The sequence below is a fragment of the Podarcis pityusensis genome, assembly GCF_964106645.2.
Source record: "Podarcis pityusensis genome assembly, chromosome: 11".
In the NCBI taxonomy this organism is placed as follows: Eukaryota; Metazoa; Chordata; class Lepidosauria; order Squamata; family Lacertidae; genus Podarcis; species Podarcis pityusensis.
In genome coordinates, this window is record NC_138036.1 from 46,328,081 (window position 1) to 46,351,189 (window position 23,109).

General features: G+C 43.3%; 3 long non-coding RNA genes across 6 annotated transcripts; 2 read left to right on the top strand and 1 right to left on the bottom strand.

The window, feature by feature from the left end:
* Window positions 1-828: 828 nt before the first annotated feature.
* On the top strand, window positions 829-8,717 carry LOC308458482. Of its 2 annotated transcripts, XR_013977466.1 has the most exons (4): window positions 829-1,138; window positions 3,105-3,259; window positions 5,638-5,704; window positions 6,220-8,717. It is a non-coding gene; the product is annotated as an uncharacterized lncRNA (long non-coding RNA). The 2 variants fall into 2 exon arrangements; XR_013977465.1 differs by having other exon boundaries at window positions 829-3,259.
* Window positions 5,712-22,009, bottom strand: LOC308458435. Of its 2 annotated transcripts, XR_013977405.1 has the most exons (3): window positions 21,256-22,009; window positions 12,105-15,414; window positions 5,712-6,130 (listed from the first exon to the last, which is right to left on the bottom strand). It is a non-coding gene; the product is annotated as an uncharacterized lncRNA (long non-coding RNA). The 2 variants fall into 2 exon arrangements; XR_013977406.1 differs by lacking the exons at window positions 12,105-15,414; window positions 21,256-22,009 and adding an exon at window positions 10,797-10,955.
* On the top strand, window positions 17,216-22,001 carry LOC308458461. 2 transcript variants are annotated; one of them, XR_013977439.1, is made up of 2 exons: window positions 17,216-17,482; window positions 19,279-22,001. It is a non-coding gene; the product is annotated as an uncharacterized lncRNA (long non-coding RNA). The 2 variants fall into 2 exon arrangements; XR_013977440.1 differs by having other exon boundaries at window positions 19,282-22,001.
* Window positions 22,010-23,109: the final 1,100 nt, after the last annotated feature.

Consider the following 23,109-nt stretch of genomic DNA (forward strand, 5'->3'; position numbering starts at 1 on the left):
GTGAGGATGTTGGTGTGAAAGAGAGACTCACCCCGTTACATAAATTATTGATCACAGATTATTATCTAGGCTGTGCTCATAGTGTATGAATGGAGACAGCACACAGGAGAATAAAATAATAGTATGATTTGCATAGGACTCTGATCAAGCATCTCTTAGTGGCTGTGATACCATCACCATTGAGCATCAGTATATAGCTCTGTAAGAAAGCACTACTTGTTTCTGAAGCATAAGAGATCTGAGGCTAGCGGGGATTTCAGCAAAGGATAGCAACAGCAGGCAGAGAAGAGTCCAGTGGCCCCAGAACTATATAAGGCTGAAAGTTCTCTTAAAAAACAAGCAAACCCTAAGAAATCATGTTGAATGACTCATTATCTCATTGCTCTGTTTGCAGGCTTGGTAGCACCATGACTAGTGTTTATTCTTTTCAAGCACACTCTATTTTTTATCATTGTTATGGATTGCTGTTATTGCATAATCAATCATAACTGGGGCTCACTTGCAAGGATGAGTGATTTTTGATAACAAGTTCATCAGTACAGAAAGGTGCCTTCTTGCAGCAATCTTTCATACATTGCTGTATGAAATACATTTGCTTATTCAATAAATATTGTCCTGCAGAGACTTCATTTGTCACTGCCTTCTGGATGGGCTAGGATCACAGATTCAACCAGTCCAGGAAGTTTTGCTTTCACTCTCAATTGGTTCAGTTAGCTCTCAGTGAAGTCAGTACATGGCTATATCTTAGTGACTATGTAGCATTGTGACATCACTACCTGCTCCCTGATTGGCTGGGAACATGCAGTGAAGGAAAAAGACAGGGGAGGACCAGCAGCAGCTGATGACGGAACCTGCCAACAAGCCAAAGAAGAACAACCATTCTCAGATTTGTTGGAGGTAACATTTTACCCTTCCAGAAAGCACTTTTTCTGTGCTCGAAATCTGAACAGTAGAATATCTGGCCGGGCCCTAATTATAACTGTTGCTTACAGTTCTCGTTATGGCTTTTATTTCATGTTGAGCCAAAAAAAAGTAGCATGATTGATGACAAAGCAGGACTTTTCCAGGAAAAACAAAGCAAAACCTGAAAAGCAAAATAAATGAGAAAGGACTGGACAAAAAAGAAAGGAGGGAAAAGGTAATAACTGACATAAAAAATGTGCTTCTGTTCTCATTGGACCCAGTTGTAAAAAACCAAGCAACCTAAAATCAATAAGAAAAGTATGAGTCCTTGAAGGACCTTTAATATAGGCTGCATTTCCAATTATCTTTAAGGTTCAGCAGTAGTTTACTCCCACACTAATACTGCAGAAAAGTGCTTTGCTTTGGTATTAGTGAGGACAAATTACTACTGTACGAGAGGGAGGCTGAAGGGTTTGTTTCTTCCCCAATGACCCATTGTCAGGAGTGCATGCAGGAGCCAGGCCCTGTGACTGGTAGGGCCTCGCAGGACTGGGGCCTTCCTGAGTTTGGCCTGGAAGGGCAAGGTGCGGCCGCACAGGTGAGGCTTGACAGAAGACTTGGAGCACCTGGTGGCAAGGGCCGGGAGGGGTATATAAGACCAGCATTTCCCTCTGGCTCTTTGCCACAGCAACATGCTACCCACCTAGCTGTGCTTCAGCTTCCTGACTGCTGGTATTCTGATTCCTGGACCCTTGGTTTCCTGACTGCTGGTAGCCTGACTCCTGGACCCTTGGCTTCCTGACTGCTGGTATCCTGACTCCTGGACCCTTGGCTTCCTGGCTCCTAGTTTCCTGACTCTTGGACCCTTGGCTTCCTGACTCGTGGACTCTTGACTTCCTGGCCCTTGGACTGCTGATTCCTGCTTCCCAACCTCTACCCCGGTCCCGACGTACCAAGCCAGGACTCCGACTGCCCGTAACCTGGACCGTGACACCCATTCCCTATGAGAGTCTTTCCTACCTATTGGGGAAAAGGCAGTCAGCATGTCCTTAGGTTGCAAGTCAGCCTGCATAGGATGGAATGCATGACATTGCTATGCATTTCATTGCTCTATTCCCCAAATGCTAGAATCATGGGTAGCCTGAAGTTGTAGAAGCATATTTGAAATACTTCACAGAGCACTCTACCTTGAGATGTACAACACTGGACAGTGTGTGTGTGTGTGTGTGTGTGTGTGTGTGTGTTATGTACATGCAGCTGCACACAGATAAGATCTGCACTCCAAGGGGAGCCCTGTGCCATCAGGATAGCTGCTAGCATGGAGAACCTCCATGCATACAACTGTATGAGCACCAACCATCTTGCCAATGTTCTGTTCAATGCACTTCTATCACAGACCCTCCAAATGTCCCTGTTTTACAGGGACATCCCTGATTTAGAGAAGCCGTCCTGATTTCAGATTTGATCCCGGAATGTCCTGCTTTTCCTTAAAAAGGTAAAGGTAAAGGGACCCCTGACCATTAGGTCCAGTCGTGGCTGACTCTGGGGTTGCGACTCTCATCTCGCTTTATTGGCTGAGGGAGCCGGCATACAGCTCATGTGCCAGCATGACTAATCCACTTCTGGCAAATTAGGACGTCCCTATTTTCATTGGAGATGGAGAGGGTATGGTAAGATGTCCTTATTTTCATTGGAGATATGTTGAAGGGTATGGAGTTATCCAACCCCTGAGCCAAGGAGATAAATAATTATACAACCTTCAGAAGACATCCAAAGCCCTGTACAGTGGTACCTCAGGTTGCAGACGCTTCAGGTTACAGACTCCGCTAACCCAGAAATAATACCTCAGGTTAAGAACTTTACTTCAGGATGAGAACAGAAATCGGGCGGCGGCAGCAGGAGGTCCTATTAGCAAAAGTGGTATTTCAGGTTAAGAACGGACCTCCGGAACAAATTAAGTTCTTAACCAGAGATACCACTGTATAGGGAAGTATTTTTCAATGTTTAATGCTTTATTATGTTTTTTATATATGTTGGAAGCCGCCCAGAGTGGCTGAGGCAACACAGTCAGATGTGTGGGGTATAAATAGTAACATTTTCATTATGGAATGGGATGTACCTATTTTCATTGGAGAAATGTTGGAGGGTATGGCATCAGGGTTAGGACTTGAAAGCTGCCCATTCATATGTTTGCTTTACAGACAGATGAGCCTGTTGTTGAAGACACCATATTCAGTAGAGTCTGCAACAGCAGTGAAGACTCAGTGCCATTTTTCTAGAAACCGATTCCAGAACCTCCCTTCTTCTCTTACAATGGCAATGGTGCCCACCTGAGAGGGGCCAGAACTGAGTTCCAGTGAGTTCTGGCTTTTTAAAAGCCTTGGTTATACTGAAGCGTTAGATATTCACATACTTCATAGAATCATAGAATCATAGAGTTGGAAGAGACCACAAGGGCCATCGAGTCCAACCCCCTGCCAAGCAGGAAACACCATCAGAGCACTCCTGACATATGGTTGTCAAGCCTCTGCTTAAAGACCTCCAAAGAAGGAGACTCCACCACACTCCTTGGCAGCAAATTCCAATGTCGAACAGCTCTTACTGTCAGGAAGTTCTTCCTAATGTTTAGGTGGAATCTTCTTTCTTGTAGTTTGGATCCATTGCTCCGTGTCCGCTTCTCTGGAGCAGCAGAAAACAACCTTTCTCCCTCCTCTATGTGACATCCTTTTATATATTTGAACATGGCTATCATATCATCCCTTAACCGCCTCTTCTCCAGGCTAAACATGCCCAGCTCCCTTAGCCGTTCCTCATAAGGCATCGTTTCCAGGCCTTTGACCATTTTGGTTGCCCTCCTCTGGACACGGTCCAGTTTGTCAGTGTCCTTCTTGAACTGTGGTGCCCAGAACTGGACACAGTACTCCAGGTGAGGTCTGACCAGAGCAGAATACAGTGGCACTATTACTTCCCCTGATCTAGATGCTATACTCCTATTGATGCAGCCCAGAATTGCATTGGCTTTTTTAGCTGCCGCGTCACACTGTTGGCTCATGTCAAGTTTGTGGTCAACCAAGACTCCTAGATCCTTTTCACATGTACTGCTCTCAAGCCAGGTGTCACCCATCTTGTATTTGTGCCTCTCATTTTTTTTGCCCAAGTGCAATACTTTACATTTCTCCCTGTTAAAATTCATCTTGTTTGTTTTGGCCCAGTTCTCTAATCTGTCAAGGTCGTTTTGAAGTGTGATCCTGTCCTCTGGGGTGTTAGCCACCCCTCCCAATTTGGTGTCATCTGCAAATTTGATCAGGATGCCCTTGAGTCCATCATCCAAGTCATTGATAAAGATGTTGAATAAGACCGGGCCCAAGACAGAACCCTGTGGCACCCCACTAGTCACTCTTCTCCAGGATGAAGAGGAACCATTGATGAGCACCCTTTGGGTTCGGTCAGTCAGCCACTTCATTCCACCCAGGGCAATTGTGGTTTTACCCAGCTTGTTCGGAATGCTACCATGTTGGGACTTGCTGGTGCTATTTTGCTAAAATCAGCACAGATCCATTTTTGATGCCTGGTTGCAATTACAATTCTTCCCTCGCTTTCCTGCCTTTCCACAACCTTGAGTGTAGCTCCCGATCTGAAAAGCTTTACATTAAAAAAAACAAACACGGACCTACGAACTAACTGGAATAATTAGTGCTGTAATTAAAGAGCCGAATTGCAGTCTGTTGTTCTTGGAGTAAGATGAGCAGATGGCATATGTGCTAAAAAGCAAATTTTAGCAAAATGAGATGCCTAATTTGTTCTCTGCTTAATGGCACTGCTTATTGAAAATATAAAATCCATGGATTAGGTATCAACAGGATCTGAGTGGTTTTGCTGTACACCTGTATTTCACCTTGTGATTAGTCCTGTTTGAAAATGCTGCCTGAGTTGTAGGTATGTGATGACCAAACCGCTCTTGAAAACCTTATAAATAAGTAAGGGCTTTTGGAGACACCTGGGGATGTAATGTAATGCAATAATAATGTGCTATAATCATTGCTTCATAGCAAAGAAAAGTTTATAGGCATGTAAAAAACCACATTTTTGTTTCTGTCTTAAACATAACAGAGTTTCTAGAACGTAGTGAAAAACAGTGAACAAAAATGCATACCATAATTTTTATTTAAAAATCTTCATCTTTTAAGGAGCTGCAAGGCTCTCTGAGTTGGTTTGGGTTGGGTTTTTTTTGCTGATATAGACTGAACAAGGCCATCTCTCTGGAAATTCTAGGAAGCAGACCATATATGACTTAATGAAATTGTATACATTTTTTTATTATTTTGGTAATTTCAAGAGTTCAATTTAAGTGACAATCCTATACATACTTACCTGGGAGTAAGCTCCATTGAACCTCATGAGGCTTACTTCTGAGTAGACTTGCATAGCCTTCCTTGTGCTGTTAGTAGTATCTGAACTATGAAGCTTTGTAATAGTAAATCCAGACATGCAGCTAACAAAAGCAGGGACTGTTACATTGTAAATATTTTCTTGCCTTGCTAAAATCTACTTTTATAAGAAGATGCATGTATAAAGAAATATACTAGAAATTCCAATTATCTGATTGTGTCAGCTATTTTGTAGAGTGCAGGGGGGAAAGCCGAAACCATAAGTTTCAAATATCTAAGTAAGAGTAAAATACAATACCACATAGTGAATGATGATGTACACTGAGAAAGATGGGCATTCCTCTAGGAACTGAATTGTGCGGACGACCTCCTAGAAAATCAAGGACCCATTTCAATCCGAAATTGACAATAAGGTATGTCTTAAATCTCAAAAATGATTTTTATTTGGTTTTACAAATTTATTCACACTCAAAATCACAAATAATAAAAATTACACAAGATTCCTCCGAATCTCTAGACTTCCCTCTTCCCCTCCTTGGGTTCTTTAGTTAAACTTTTCAACTGCAAGTCCTCCTAATTTTAGAATCCTCCATTGTATCCAAAGACTGTGTAATATTACAAGAGTTATTTAAGACCTGCCAAAAAGTTCAAGTATTTACAGTGGTCTGTCAAAAATAAAATAAATTTCTCCCATTCTTTCTTAAAGTTTTGATCCTCCTGGTTTCTGATTTTCCCAGTCATTCTTGCCATCTCTGCACAGTCCATTAGTTTAGTCTGCCAGTCCACTCTGGTAGGGACCTTGTCGTCTTTCCAGCTCTGGGCAAGCAGCATCCTTGCAGCTGTTGTAGCATAAATAGTCAGGTATGTCTCAAATCTCATTCTGGTTCTCACTTCTTAACTGTTCATCCTTACTCTGGTTTCTCTTCAGATCATATAAACCTTAACTGTACAGTACCTCTGTTTGCATCATCACCTTCCCATTTGCTCCTGAAACAGATCCTACATTAACTCTCTCCAAACCCAATATCTCCTTTGTGACCGGCAAGGACCTTCCAGTGTACTATTATCCTTTGTTTCTGTTCTCCTCACTCATTTCTTTTGAAAAATATATATTTTTATTAAAGATTTCTTGGTTTACAAAAGTATGTGCAATGTCTCTTTTTTTCAAGTTACATTTTCTACAGATCGGTTTCATTTGTCAAGACATTAGTGTTACGTTAGGAAGAAAAGGGGGAAAGAGGGAGAAAGAGGCGAGTGGTGAGTGGGGTGGCAATACTTCTATTCTACTTAGTGTATGTGTGGGGTTTTGCGTCAGCCTCACTTGTGTGGGTTCTCTTTACTATTCGCTTGTTGTATTTCTTTGGTGGTGAGAGAGGCTGGGGTTGGTCTAGGGTGTGGTTGGTTGTCTTTGATTGGCTGCGGTGAGCTTTGTTTTTGGGTGTGGGGTATGTGTGTGTGTGTTTGGATCAGGTTAGCCAGATTGATTCGAATGCTGTTGGTGGGTTCTTCTTGTTGTCTTGATGGGCTGTGTATGTGATAAAGGGTAACCATATCGGGGTGAAGGTGTCTTCTTCTATTTGTCCCCGTGTCAGTTTCAGTTTGTTGGTTAGTTTTTCTAATAAGGCTGTTTCCCATACTACAGTGGTACCTCGGGTTACAGACACTTCAGGTTACAGATGCTTCAGGTTACAGACTCCGCTAACCCAGAAATAGTACCTCGGGTTAAGAACTGTGCTTCAGGATGAGAACAGAAATTGCGCAGTGGCGGTGCGGTGGCAGTGGGAGGCCCCATTAGCTAAAGTGGTACCTCAGGTTAAGAACAGACCTCCAGAACGAATTAAGTTCTTAACTCGAGGTACGACTGTATTTGATACCATTGGTCTATGCTTACTCCTGACAGGCCCCTCCAGTATAAGGTTATCAGACATCCCCGTTTCCCGGGGACAGTCCCCAGATTTACAAATCAGTCCCCTGACAAAATCCATCTATTTAGTAGGAAGTTGAAAAGTGTCCCCGGATTCATTGAAAAAAATCTGGTAACCTTAATCCAGTAGACGTAATCAAAAAACAATGGGAGGATGACATAGGCTATGAGATCAATCCTTACTCATTTCTGATGCCAACATCAGGCCCAGTGCTTGCCCACTTCTTTTCTCTATAAACCTGACTGATAAATCCAGAACCGTGTTCCCAGTCATTATTCAAAAGTAATCACCCTGAAAAATGTGGTGTTTTACTGAGTTGATAGCAAACATCTTACTTTTAGAGAAGGGGATAAATGATTCAGAAAAGAAAATACACGAGCATATCACTAGGACAATCTCGTCCCATTTCTTGTTGTTGAATACTTTGTTAATAAAAGTTAATCATGGTTTAAAATCTGATACATATTCTGATCAAGTTGCAAGTCTCATTTTAACGGCTTGGCAGGATCTAACAGTTTTATTTCCTGGTGCCTCTAAGTGCTATATAATTATATACAAAGCATTCATGTCCATTGCTGGCTTCTAATGACAAGAGAAAAACATCTAAATAAGAAGAAAGGAAGCCTGCACACTGTGCGTTGTCAAATTAAAAGCATGGTTAGCTGCTGCATAATAGCAAACCTTCATCCTTTAAGGTGGTGTGTGCTTTTAATTCCATTGGTACAACGGGGACACAGTAGCAGACTTCTTGTGTTCAAAATTGAAAGTTTTGAAAACTGTGGGACTTAACAGCACAATGTGAACCAGGTCTACTCAGAAGTCCTATTGAATTCAATGGTGCTAGTGGCAGACTTTGGGGTCTCAAATTTCAGTGGTGCCCTGCGCGATGCCAAAATTCAGCACACACACACCCCCTCTTCATTCTAAATCATAGTTGCAGTGTCCCTAGTGGCACCCCAGAATTTTGCACCCAGTGCGACCAAACCTGTAGCACTCACCTAAATCTACCTCTGATGGGGATTACTTCCAAGCCAGTGGGCTAAAAGTGTTTACAGTAGATTATGCTAGATAAAAATAATCAGTATTGATGCTTGTTTGGAAATTTCAGCTAGTGCAGAATTTAGTGGCCAAGTTGCTCATTGGGGCAAAATGGTTTGAGCATATTACGACATTCCTGGTCCGACTGCATTGGCTACCAATTAGTTTCTGGGCCCAATTCAAAGTGCTGGTTTTGACCTATAAAGCCTTAAATGGCTTAGGATTGCAATACCTCAAGGACTGCCTCTTTCCATATGAACCTACCCAGACTTTGACATCATTATCTGAGGCCCTTCTTCATGTACCTTCTCCACAAGGTCCAGAGGGTGATAACATGAGAACAGGCCTTTTTTTTATTTTATTCTAAACTGTCACACTTCTGTGTAGATCCGACACCCATTTAGAAAGAGTTGGGTAGATGCCCCTCATGTAATAAGAGTGCACCTTCATAATACCTTATAAATAAAGTGGGCGCATTGCAGTAAATAGCAATGGCACCGCAGCAAACTTGCACAACAAATCCATGTTTCGTTTTATTTCTGGGAATAAAAGTAATGGAAAACTATAGAACAAAGTGCAGGACAACCGCTTAACAGTGGTGGCTAATAAACTGTAAAAAAAAGTCAAAATAAATCAATACTATTACTTAATATGTGCTTCATCTAGATTTGAACCAAACGAGCTGAGGGGAAAGGATGCTTTAAGATTACTTAGAGAATTTCAAATACTGTTGCCTACCTGAAAACTGACTTTCTTAGGATTGGGTTCATCAAGTATTTTTGACTGGTCTGTAGGTTAAGCTTATTGTATGCTTCCTGCTAACCTAGCAGTTTGAAAGCACACCAAAAATGCAAGTAGATAAATAGGTACCACTCCAGTGGGAGGGTAAATGGTGTTTCTGGGCACTGCTCTGGTTTCGCCAGAAGCGGCTCAGTCATGCTGGCCACATGACCCGGAAGCTGTCTGCGGACAAACGCCGGCTCCCTCGGAGAGTAAAGCGAGCTGAGCGCCGCAACCCCAGAATCATTCACGACTGGACTTAATTGTCAGGGGTCCCTTCCCCTTCCCCTTTCCCTAGCTGCCCAGGGTAGCATAAGCAAAGGAAAAGGGGTAGGGGTGGGGAATCTAACTTACTGCATTATAAATCCTTTCAGAAACCTGCACTTCAGACAGGGTGAATTACAGAGCTAATATTAATATGGTTTTCCTCATTACAGTCATGAGGATGTGAGATTATAGAGTGCACCTACTGTAAGTAGCAATTGGGGGCGAGCAGTGAGGTAGTCAGGTTTGCTGATGACAGCCAAATATTCAGGGTGATAAAAATGAAAAAGCTGTTTTGAGAAGCTCCAAAAGAATCTCCAAATGGTGTGACAATGCTTTAAAACAGCAACTACAGTTCAGTGTAACTAAATGCAAAATAATACACATGGAGATGTGAGATATAGAGTGCACCTACCCTAAGTAGCAATTGGGGGCGAGCAGTGAGATGGTCTGAAGCTCAACATCAAAAAAACGAAGATCATGGCCACTGGGTCCATCACTTCCTGGCAAATAGAAGGGGAAGAAATGGAGGAAGTGAGAGATTTTACTTTCTTGGGCTCCATGATCACTGCAGATGGTGACAGCAGTCACAAAATTAAAAGACACCTGCTCCTTGGGAGAAAAGCGATGGCAAACCTAGACAGCATCTTAAAAAGCAGAGACATCACCTTGCCAACAAAGGTCCGTATAGTTAAAGCCATGGTTTTCCCAGTAGTGATGTATGGAAGTGAGAGTTGGACCATAAAGAAGGCTGATCGCCGAAGAATTGATGCTTTTGAATTATGGTGCTGGAGGAGACTCTTGAGAGTCCCATGGACTACAAGAAGATCAAACGCATCCATTCTTAAGGAAATTAGCCCTGAGTGCTCACTGGAAGGACAGATCCTGAAGCTGAGGCTCCAATACTTTGGCCACCTCATGAGAAGAGAAGACTCCCTGGAAAAGACCCTGATGCTGGGAAAGATGGAGGGCACAAGGAGAAGGAGATGGCAGAGGACGAGATGGTTGGACAGTGTTCTCAAAGCTACAAACATGAGTCTGACCAAACTGCGGGAGGCAGTGGAAGACAGAAGTGCCTGGCTTGCTCTGGTCCATGGGGACACGACTAAACGACTAAAGAACAACAACAGTGAGATGGTCAGGTTTGCTGATGACAGTCAAAGATTCAGGGTGATAAAAATGAAAAAGTTATTCTGAGAAGCTCCAAAAGAATCTCTCCAAATGGTGTGACAATGCTTTAAAACAGCAACTACAGTTCAGTGTAAGTAAATGCAAAACAGTACACATGAAGAATTTTAACATTACATCTGCACTGATGGGGCTGGAACTGGGCAGGAAAGAGACCTTGGGATAGTGGTGGATCGCTGAAAGAAAACATTGAACCAATGTGCAGCAGCTATGAAAATGGCAAATTTGGTGCTAGGGATAATAAAGGTAAAATGTAAATAATGGGAGCAGCTGGTGCTGTGGTCTAAACCACTGAGCCTCTTGGGCTTGCCAATCGGAAGGTCAGCGGTTTGAATCCCAGGTATGTCCTGTTGGAAATAGAAAAGGGCTTTCCCCTTGGCCTGCCTTTATATCCACTCAGTTGCCAAGTGCTTTTGTGACATCACAAGAAACCCACAGCCAATGGCAAGAGCTAGGGAGGCACCATCTTCATTGCTTTGAACCTCACAATGGCAGGGGGACGTATCAGTGATTGTGTGCTTGTTTATTCGGGACACGGGTGGAGTTGTGGTCTAAACCACTGAGCCTCTTGGGCTTGCCGATCAGAAGGTTGGCAGTTTGAATCCCAGTAATGGGGTGAGCGCCCGTTGCTCTGTCCCAGCTCCTGCCAAGCTAGCAGTTCAAAAGCATGCCAGTGCAAGTAAATAGATACCTCTGCAGCGGGAAGGGAAATGGCGTTTCTGTGCGCTCTGGTTTCCGTCACGGTTTCCTATTGTACCAGAAGCTACTGTTAGGTCCATCATGAGATGTCCACCAGCTTCTAATCACAGATACCAGTAACCTTCAAGCAAGCAAACTTGCCTTATTATTGCTCCATGGCATCGCACTGCCAGAGGATTGCCTCCTACCATTCGCCACTTTGCCTCCTCCAAGTGGAAGAAACCTGGGCAGTGCTGAATGTCACATCCATTGCCAGTTGTGTCTGGTTGGAAACAGAAAAGGGCTTTCCCCTTGGCCTGCCTTTATATCCACTCAGTTGCCAAGTGCTTTTGTGACATCACAAGAAACCCACAGCCAATGGCAACAGCTGGGGAAGCAACATCTTCATCGCTTTGAGCCTCACAATGGCGGGTGGACCTATCAGTGACTGTGTGCTTGTTTATTCAGGACACGGGTGGAGCTGTGGTCTAAACCACTGAGCCTCTTGGGCTTGCCACTCAGAAGGTCAGCGGTTTGAATCCCCACAAAGGGGTGAGCTCCCATTGCTCTGTCCCAGCTCCTGCTGACCAAGCACATCAAAAGCACGTCAAAGTGCAAGTAGATAAATAGGTACCACTGTGGTGGGAAGGTAAACAACGTTTCTGTGTGCTGCTCTGGTTTCGCCAGAAGCAGCTTAGTCATGCTGGCCACATGACCCGGAAAAACTGTCTGCAGACAAATGTTGGCTCCCTTGGCCAAGCGAGATGAGCGCCGCAACCCCAGAGTTGTTCACGACTGGACTTAATTGTCAGGGGTCCTTTACCTTTACCTTTTTATAAAAAAATAATAATTAATGTTTAAATCTCATTGAAGTCATGGGACTTCATTAAATGGTCAGATATTAACCTCTTTATTTCAGCAGGACCTATGTGCATCTTACCTTCTCTGGATGGAACCTGAAGCATGGTAGAAAGAAGATGGTTTTTATGTATAGATCTCTGATGCCTGCTGATCTTTGGGATCTGATGGCCTCCAGCCAACATTTCAGGGGTGGGATCATGCTTTGAATCCTATACTTTCAACGGGAGAGGTTTATTATTTATTATTTTATTTATATACCACCTAATTAGAATTGCCTCTACTCAGTGTGCAAATGACTCAGTACAAAATATAAAGATCAGAACTGTAAAATCAGAATTCAGGTAAGATGTTTGCCGGAATTTATTTATTTATTTATTTATTTATTTATACAAAACCCCTCAAGGCACAGGAGAGGGCCTGTTTGACCTCAATGGAGGTCTTAGCCATGGGAGACCACTAACTCATACCCTCCAACATTTATCTGATGAAAATAGGGACAGCCCATTCCATAATGATAATTTTACTATTTATACCCCACACATCTTATTGGGTTGCCCCAGCCACCCAGGGCAGCTTCCAACACATATAAAAACATAATAAAACATTTTTTAAAAAATTTAAAAATATTCCTTATACAGAATTGCCTTCAGATGGCTCAGGGGTCGGATAACTCCATACCCTCCAACATTTCTCCAATAAAAATCAGGGTGTCCTAAGGAAAAGTGGGACATTCCGGGATCAAATCAGAAACTGGGACAGCTTCTCTAAATCAGGGATGTCCCTGGAAAATAGGGACACTTGAAGGGTGTGCTAACTGTGACTTCCTGAAAGGCCTCAGGAATCAGATATAATGAATCAGGTGGTCCTTGAGGTATCCTGGATCCAAGATGTTAAGGGCCTTGTAAAATAATGCAAGAGATGTAAACATGTTATTTAATCATCCACTAACATAATGAAAATGATAATCTATTAGCTTTGAGTGATGATGGTGGTGGTGGTGGTCTTTATGATGACTTCAAATCTATGTGCAATACAATAAGGTTAAAAATAAACATAAGCTCAGCCCAGGGCATAGAGCATAAAGTGAAACAAAGCTTTTTTAAGTGTCTTCAAAGATTCTGGAATATTGAAAGCAGTTATTTTCTGACTTCCTTTTTCTGATTCACATCAGTTTCCCTGACTACCTGATCCCTTTCATACAGTTGGTTATCAAGTTGGCTAGTTCCAAACACACACATTATAACTTTTGGTACTCTAAAGACTAACAGATTTATTATGACACGAGATTTCATTGACTAAAGCCCATGACATCTGATGTAGAGTTTGGGCTTATTTTCAAAGCCCCACATTTTCCCTCTCGCCTGTAAATATTGATATCTACACTTCACACTGTTAGTCCCACTGCATTTAATAGACAAAGACAGATAAACTTTAAGAATCAGCTACTGCGACAGTGATGATACCAACATAGGCACACTGGATAATCCTTTTCATCTCACATGTTGTCAAAAAAAAAAAAGGTGGGTGCATTATTAGGCTGATCTGTTATCGGGCCTTGATAAGGACCAGCCTTCTATCAACTGTGAAAACACAGTGATAAAACCTTACTACAAGCCTATGATTCACCATTATTATGTCGGAAATTACAAAAAAAGGAAAATGGCATAGGAAGTTAGAAATCCATCCTCTGGCTGCGTTTGACATTTCCAATTTAAAGAAAATGTCTTTTGTCTGAAAGGGAAAGTATGATGATGTATTTAATCTGTACATCTTTTGGAGAGATGTAAGGATGGGGAAAAAGCCAGAAACCATGATGCACTCCTTTGCTAGTTTTCCTCCCATTCCTTGGAATAAGCAATGTGAAAAATTAGATACTAACCGTACAACTCTGCACTGTTACCCATAACTCATTCTTACAGGGTTTGATGGGACGTTCTCCCAGGTAGGCATGAATATGATTTATTATTTTATTTTATTTTTATGTATGTATTTGTTTACTTATAAAACGTATATCCTGCACTTCATCACAATTAATCTCAGAGTGGGTCACAAAGTGTTTTTTTTTAAAAAAATATAATAGCCAATAAAGTAAAAATACAAAAGTACAATGTAAAAATATTAGTCACTAATACATACATTAAATATAATACAAATAGCATGGCCATGTTGCCCAATGTCCAGTATGCCCATACACCATCAGTTCATGAGGCCTAGTAGAAGAGGATGCTATTTAGCTGGTGCTGATTGATGGACAATGAAGGTGCCCATCAAAGCTCATCAGAGAGTATGTTCCACAACTGAGATGCTATTGCTGACAAGGCCCTCTGGCAAATTATAAATTTCTTGTTTTCAGCCAACAAAACAGCCTCAAGGCCTGAGGTCTCCACAGCTGACCTTACATATTTCTTCTGGCCTATTGTTACACAGAGGTTTGGGGGGTCACAGAAACATAACACACAGCCCTAGTTTCTCTCTCTCTTTCAATTAATTTACAATCACTTACCGGTATATTTAATCTTAACCACCTTTCTACTGCCCATTAACTTAGTTAGGAAGAAATGACAAAATGGCAAATTATTCTCAATACGGAAAATTGTATTGGCAATATCAAAACATTAGAAAGTAGATGGATGGGTTTTTCCCCCGTAAAAGAATTAAAAACTACCGACTTTCTGGATTTGTTACAAATAGTATAGCCTGTTTGAAAGATCAACACCGGCAAAAATTGAATTGCCGTAATAGTTCTTTAATAGCCACATTTGAGCATTTGGTAACACATTGCTTTCCTCTGGAACAGCAACCTTAAATGCTGTAATTTATTATAACTTAGCCACAGTGATATTTTTGCTAACCTTTCCAAGTATCCAAGCGTTCAAGGAACAGCAGTGCTGGATGCTGTGCTATCCTGCCCGATACATGTTATTACAGCTCAGTCCGCCAAAGCTTTCTGTGAAAATTGTAGCTGGACCATGTAAGTGATTTGTAAGGTTCTGAAATCCCCCAGTATATTACTACATGGTAGTACTTTAATGGTAAATGAAATGCCTAGATAATAGGAGCCATGATAAAATGGTTTGTAATCTGTTAATACAAAGGAATTAGGAGTCACAGGGAAAAATACAGCTACATGTTTGCCAGAAGTAGCTTATCAGAATTGAAGATTAAAGTTGAAATCCCTGTGGTGCAGCTTATGGTGTGAAAATCCTATTTTTGCTTTACAAATCATGCCTCTCAGTCAAATATTATCCATGCATTCAAGAAACGAATCCGGTGCCCAGTACAAGCGCAGGACTTTTCAGCACTGATTTCAGGAAAGCCGCTATTTTCCATCTGTTGGTAACCGTTCAGCAGACAATTTGAATATGACTCTATGCTCCATGGAAGCTGCCCTGAGAATGGGAAAAAAAGGAAGAAAGAAAAAACAGAAGGAGAAGAGAAAGACTAATTGCCAAAGCCAGTTCAGTAAATGTAAAAGATGCTTGGCTGTACATGACATGGTTTTGCCAACACCATGCTCTGAAATATTTGAAAGACTATTTCTTACTCACAGATCCTCTTGTGTGTTAAGATAACAGTGGTGGCATTTCAGCAGGGTGGCAGTTTGCAGTGGCGTAGCGTGGGTTGTCAGCACCCGGGGCAAGGCAAGTAATTTGCGCCCCCTAACCCGTGGATTTTAGCACCCGAGTGCGAGCGCGCCCCCCCCCATGTTGCACCCGGTGTGGCCGGCACCCTTGGCACCCCCCACGCTACGCCACTGTTCCAACGTTCAGCTTCACTGGATGCCCACGAGTTATATTGTACAGAGAGAGGGATAAAAACTTTCCTCTCTGTCCACTCTCTCCTTGCCATGCCTTAGTTTTGCAGGCTTCTCTCCTGTCGCCTCTTGCTTGCCTTTTCTCTAAACTAAAAACAAACCCAATGCTGCCGCCTTTCCTCAGGGCACCGGCTCCATCCCCTTGCTTAGATTCCCTCTACCAAAGCTGAAAGCAGCCTGAAGTTCCTCCTGATCGTGAATGGGAAACAGCTGGCGAAGCCGGCGGCCTGCCAGGGAAGGGATCTCTTCCTAACCTGCTCCACGGAGCCCGTTCCTTGCAAGCGCTCCGTCTCCCTCGGATGGCGAGCGCCTTTGGAAACGCGGAGCAGGCGCTTGCCGGCGAGAAGCCCCCCCCCCCGCCCCTTCCCAAGCTAATCCTTTTAAAACCGAAAGCCCCTTAACCCGCTGGCGAGAGGCTTAGCCGGGCCTTGCCCGCCCACCGGCTTCCTCTCAGAGGTTTTTGGGGAGCGCAGGGCGCGGCGAGGCCCGGCGGCGCGTCGGGGTGCGGAGGCTGCCCGTGCCGGCCAGGCGTCGGTGGCGGCGTCGGCGCTGCTGCAGCGGCTGCTCCTCCTGCGAGCAGTGAGTGGAGCGCAGCCGCAGCGGCGGCGGGGGGCACGCGCGCGCTAGGGCGCAAGGCTGGCGGTGGCTGCGGGGAGCCCGGCGGAGGAAGGAACTTGTCCCTTCCCTCTGGATTCGCGCCCCCCCGATGTTGCGCCCGGTGCGGCCGGCACCCTTGGCACCCCCCACGCTACGCCACTGGCAGTTTGGGAGAGGAAATTCTCTGTGGCAGCTCCTAAACTGTGGAATCCCCTCCTTGCAGAGGGGTGTGTCTTGCTCCTTTCTTCTATAGCTTTTGGTAACCTCTTTGACAGCTTAGTTATGTTGTGGTTTTCAGGATGCACCCTATTCTTCCTACTGTAGATAATTTTAGCTAATTTTACTATTTAGTATTCTATTGTAAAAAATAAAGCTAAAGGACCCCTGAACAGCTAAGTACACTCAAAGGCAACTATGGGGTGCAACGCTCATCTCGCTTCAGACACAGAGCCAGTGTTTGTCCACAGACAGCTTTCCAGGTCATGTGGCCAGCATGATTCAACTGATACTGGTGCACGGAGGACCGTGGCGCCATTTACCTTCCTGCCGCAGTGGTACCTATTTATCTACTTGCACTGCCATGCTTTCAAACTGCTAGGTCAGCAGTAGCTGGGACAGAGCAATGGGAGCTCACCCCATTGTGGGGATTCAAACCGCCGACCTTCTGATCAGCAAGCCCAAGAGGCTCAGTGGTTTAGACCACAGCTCCACCCGTGTCCCGAATAAACAAGCACACAAGCACACAATCACTGATAGGTCCACCTGCCATTGTGAAGCTCAAAGCAATGAAGATGATGCCATTGGCTGTGGGTTTCTTGTGATGTCACAAAAGCACTTGGCAACTAAGTGGTTATAAAGGCAGGCCAAGGGAAAGCCCTTTTCTGTTTCCAACAGGACACACCTGACAATGGATGTGACATTCGGCACTGCCCAGGTTTCTTCCACTTGGAAGAGGCAAACTGGTGAATGGAAGGAGGCAATCCTCTGGCAGTGGGAAACTGCCTTGGTCGCACTGGTCGATGATCTCCGCTGGGCTAGGGACAAAGGTGAGAGCTGTTTCCTAGTTCTGCTTGATTTCTCAGCGGCCTTTGACACCATCAACCATAACATCCTTCTGGACCGTCTAGAGTGGCTGGGAGCTGGGGGCACTGTTATACAGTGGTTCCGCTCCTTTCTCCTGGGCCGTGTCCAGAGAGTGGTGTTGGGGGATGAGTGTTCAGACCCCTGGGCTCTCACTTGTGGGGTGCCTCAGGGTTCTGTCCTCTCCCCCATGCTCCCCAACCGCCGACCTTCCGATCGGCAAGCCCAAGAGGCTCAGTGGTTTAGACCACAGCACCAGCTGCTCCCATTATTTACCTTTTACCTTTATTCTATTGTAAATTGGTCTAACTCATAAATGAATAATCATAGAACTATAGAATACCAATGTGAAGGGGTTCACTGAGTCAAAGCAGAGATACAGTAGCAAATCCCAGATTTCTTTTCAGTCCCCTTCCTAATTATCCCTAGCACAAAATTTGCCATTTTCATAGCTGCTGCACATTGGTTCAATGTCTTCTTTGAGGGATACGTCACTATCCCAAGGTCTCTTTCCTGTCCAATTCAAGCCCCATCAGTGCAGATGTAATGTTAAGATTCTCCATGTGTACTATTTTGCATTTACTTACATTGAAATGTAGTTGCTGTTTTAAAGCATTGTCACACCATTTGGGGAGATTCTTTTGGAGCTTCTCAGAATAGTTTTTTCATTTTTATCACCGTGAATATTTGGCTGTCATCAGCAAACCTGACCACCTCACTGCTCACCCCCAATTGCTACTTAGACTAGGTGCTCTCTATAATCTCACATCCTCATGACTGTAATTAGGAAAACCATATTAATATTAGCTCTGTAATTCACCCTGTGTGAAGTGCAGGTTTCTGAAAAAATTTCTACTGCCGTGAGTTAAATTCCCCACCCCACCCCTTTTCCTTTGCTTATGCTACCCTGGGCAGCTAGGTGAAGGTGAAGGTAAAGGGACCCCTGACAATTAAGTCCAGTCACGAACGACTCTGGGGTTGCGGAGCTTTACAGGCCAAGGGAGTCAGTGTTTGTCCACTTCCGCAGACAGTTTTTCTGGGTCATGTGGCCAGCATGACTAAGCCACTTCTGGCAAAACCAGAGCAGTGCACGGAAACGCCGTTTACCCTTCCGCCGGAGCGATACCTATTTATCTACTTGCACTGTGTGCTTTCTAACTGCTAGCTTGGCAGGAGCTGGGATCCAACAATGGGAGCTCACCCCATCATGGGGATTTGAACCGCCAACCTTCTGATCAGCAAGCCCAAGCGGCACAGTGTTTTAACCCACAGCGCCACCCTCATCCCTACTCTGGGCAGCTAGTAAACACCAAAGCTAAGATCACATAAAGGAAGCATGCTATATTTTGGTTACAAAAGAATTGGCATTTGGTTTTCTATACAATATTCCTTATCTGTAAGATTGCATGGGCAAAAAATAAAATTAAATTAAAAAATCAGAGACGATGATAGCAGATGATTATTAAAACTGCCCTATAGAATCAACATTTACAGAGTAGCGATAAAAATAATAATAAAGGAGATGACATTTTCTTCCAGGTTATTTGGTTCAACGTGATGGTGCTATATGCATAGAATCCACCCAAAACAATTCCCGCACAAGCCCTATTAATCTAAATATCAATGGAAAGGTATCTCTGAGCTTGCACAGAAGATGCTCATGGCAGATTGAGTTGCACATCATCAAACAACTTCGACTTTAGCTCATTATCTGCTGGATATGTGTTGCTTGTGTTTGTTTTATGAACTCCTCTCCATCCAGCAGGGTACGCAGAAAATAAGCTGGAGAGCCACAGAGAAACAGTGCCATGAAATGTCTTGTCATCTTTTGAGTGTGTGTGTCTTAGTGAAAATTCTACCCAACTCCCAGATCCTGAATGCTGCGCAATACATTCCTTTTACAGTGTTCAAATGCAATTCTGGCTATATTTCTATTTAGAGCGATATTACGGAATTTCCATTTAAATGTTAATTTTTACATTATTTCCCGCTTTCTATAAATGCCTTGGTGACTTGGGGCAGTGCTTGGAAGGTTTATTTTTAAAACAGAACTAGTTCAGGTTCATCTCATACCAAAAGGAACTAGTTCCAATTAAATTTTGTACTTTTGCTAAACGAACTAGTTCAGCCCAAGTTCATCCAAAGGAACTTTTTCATTCATAAAAAGTTCATCATGTTACAAACTGCTGTGCTGAAGTAAATCAGAGGGCTCTCACACAAGTAATAAGATGTCTAGAAGACAGGATGTCATCAAGTGAAGCTTTCCCCATAATTGCATTTTTACTAGAAAAGGCTTGCCCTGTCTGTTTTCTGCCTGCCACATAGCTCTTAAAGGCACAAGGTGTCACTGACTTTAGTCCTGTCCCTCTGGTTCTCTCTGAAAACTGTTCCGATGGAAGAATGCAAATCTCTTCAGCAGGGAAGATGCAGGAAATGTCTCATTCTATCCCTCTGATAGCTTAGCAACAGTGATTAAGTGGCTAAGCAGCCTTACTAAAAGCAGCACCTCTGCAGCTGAACAATGAGCCATAGATTGTTGTCTCTGTGTTTTGTTTTCAAACTTTATAAATGCCTGATTGACTTACATTTGTACTTAATTCACCTTTAGTTCACCCAATGATTATTGGAACTACTTCCACATCTACTAGCGAACTAGTTCAGTGAAGTTCATTTTGCTAAATTAGTTCATTCCAAACATTGGCTTAGGGTAAACTTAGAGCACTGGTCCCCATTTGAACTCTGTCATCCAGCTGGGTCCTATTTATTCCAGATAAGTCAAAGGGGAGGGATCACAGCTCAGTGGCAGAACAGGCATTTTGTGTGCAGTAAGGCCCAGGTTTTTTCCGTGCCATCTCCAGTTAAAATGATTAGGGGTTGTATCAGGGGATCAACAGAAGTAGAGTTTCCAGATCAAGGGAAGTAATGGTACCATTTCATTCTGCCTTGTTCTGACCACACCTGGAACACAATGTCCAATTCTGGCCACCAGAATTTAGGAAGGAGGGCAACAAAGATTATCAAGGGTCTAGGAGCCAAGCTTTATGAGGAACAGTTGAATGAGCTGGGTATTTTTGGCCTGGATAAGAGGAGACTGAGGGGAGATATGATAGCCATCTTCAAATATCTCAAAAGCCATCACATGGAAGATGGAAGAAGCTTGTTTTCTCCTTCTCTGGAGGATAGGGCTCAAACCAATGGCTTCAAGTTATAGGACAGGAAATTCCAACTAAACGTATGGGAAAACAGTCTGACAATAAGAACTGTTTGACAGTGGAACATTCTCCCTTAGGAGGTTGTGGACTCTCCTTCTTTGGAGGTTTTTAAGCAGATGTTGGATGGCCATCTGTCATGGATGCTTTAGCTGAGAATCCTGCATTGCAGGAGGCTGGACTAGAGAACCCTTGGGGTTCCTTCCAACTCTACAACTCTACGGTTCTATGATGGGAAAGACCTTTGCCAATGATCCTGGAGAGCTGCAGCCTATCAGTGCAAATGGTTCTAGGCCAGATGAACAAATAGTGTGACCTGGAAAAAGCCAACTTTCTATTGTCCCATGACAATACAACCACCCAAGCCTGTAGTTTCCATTTTCAATGCTCCTGACTGTGGCGTTCGTATGGAGCCCCCGGTCGTCTCACGGACTATTGACCCATCAGGTTCTTAAGTTAACAACGAAGAGTGTAGTTTATTGCAAACACAAATAAACTTGAACTGCATTCAAAACATTGTTATTGTTTACCTTTTTAGTCTTATTTTATTCTGTCCCTAACTCTTCTACCTCCCCTCACACAAGAACCAACTGCACTAACTGTCTCTCTAATTCCAACCGTCTGCCAACTGCTTTCCCAACTGCCTTTTCCCAACTAACCAACCAACCAACTACCAACCCAAAACTCGGGCTAAGCCCTTTTATAAACAGGTTGGCTCCGCCTCTGGCTTTTCTATTGGTCTACCTATTAACTCTTTCTCTCCCCCTGTACAGACATTTTAAAAAGAATGGGCAAACGCCACACTGACCTCCCCCCTTGTACACTTACATCAATTCAGATCTTCCATGGGCAGGTATAATCCATAACTCTAAATGACCATCAGTTTGAGTTGCTGTGGCTTATCACACTGCTACTGTTCTCACCTGGGAAGGGGCATCTCCTTCCAACCCTGTGTCCAACCTTGATGTCGCCAATCATACTCAAAGGCAGCATTTGGTGCCAATTGAATTCTGAGTGCCCCTGATAAGTAATATGAAATCGAAATATGGAATAGACAGGAGGTTGGGTGTTATGTACTGAAGTTCTCACCCTGGGCCAGCAGGGGGATACTGTAGATAGTTATGCAAATGAAGGATCAAAAGTGACGTTCAGTGATTGGATAGTTTTAGAAAGTTGCTACAGTAACGTTGTACTGGAGCTGTATATAAGCAGGTTGACTAAGCCCTTCAGCTCAGTTCTGTTCTGGCCTCTGAATAAACAAGAGCTGTTTGAAGAATCGCTGTGTCGTCTGATATGTTCACCCACAACTTAACATTGGGTCTTTAGTGTTAAGACCAATATATGTTTTATTGTTTGTTAAGGAAATTATGTGTCTATGGTTATTCCTGTGTGTAATTTGGTATTTGTGGTTTTTTTTCTTTTTTCTTGCTATATCAATAAAAATTAAAAAAAGAAAAAAGAAAAAAAGAAAAGAATTCTGAGTGCCCCTGGCTCTTGTATCAAAACTGTTTTGCACATACCTGTAGCAGCTGTACTGGCCGTAAGAAGGGACACAAACCTCAGAAAGTGGTGTCAGTCAGCAGTTTCTGAAACTTTAGCAAAATGTCATTAAAACAGCATGCTGTTTTATAAAGTAAGAACTGAAACATCGAAATGAGGTTGATAAAACTCAGAAGCATTCTACCTAATCCTGAAGGCCTGTTTATGACTGAAATGAAATGCATTACAGATTCCCCTCTCCTCTCTCTGCGGGAAAAACGCATTCAAGTATGTTTTCTAAAAGTCTACCCATTTTGGGGAGACACAGCCCACACTTTTGGAAGGCGAAAACTGCTTTGGAGAGAAGAAAGGTGTTGGGGGGGGGGGGGAGCTTCCATTTTCTTCTAATCTCTATGAAGTGAAAATCTGTTACTTATTTGATTAGCTCCTGTTCAATGAACTGAACCCAGTGTTCAAAGAAATACATTTCTGAAAATGGCAGAGCAACTACATTCGGTTATAAAATATGCACAGGCTACAGAAACATTGGAATGATTGCACACTTCAATTCATTAGAATGGCTGTAACTTCTCAGCTTTGCCCCATCGACTCACTGAGGTGAACGGTAACATTACAGGATCCCATTTTGAAACCAGACGTGTGGAAACCCGCAAGAGGTGTGTTTTCAAGGTTAGGGAAGAGAAAGTTATATGCATTTTTCTCCAGTTTTGACTGTGTGTCACAGTGTTCCAGTAAATCATCTTTGCTGCTGAATTACACAGAACTAGCTTTTTTTTTTGCAACTGCTAGTATAAATTCAAAGACTTTACAGCTTTGTGTTTGTGATTACTGAGGGTACAAATGAATGGAGAGGGATGGTAATCTCAACCACGGATCTGACTTTT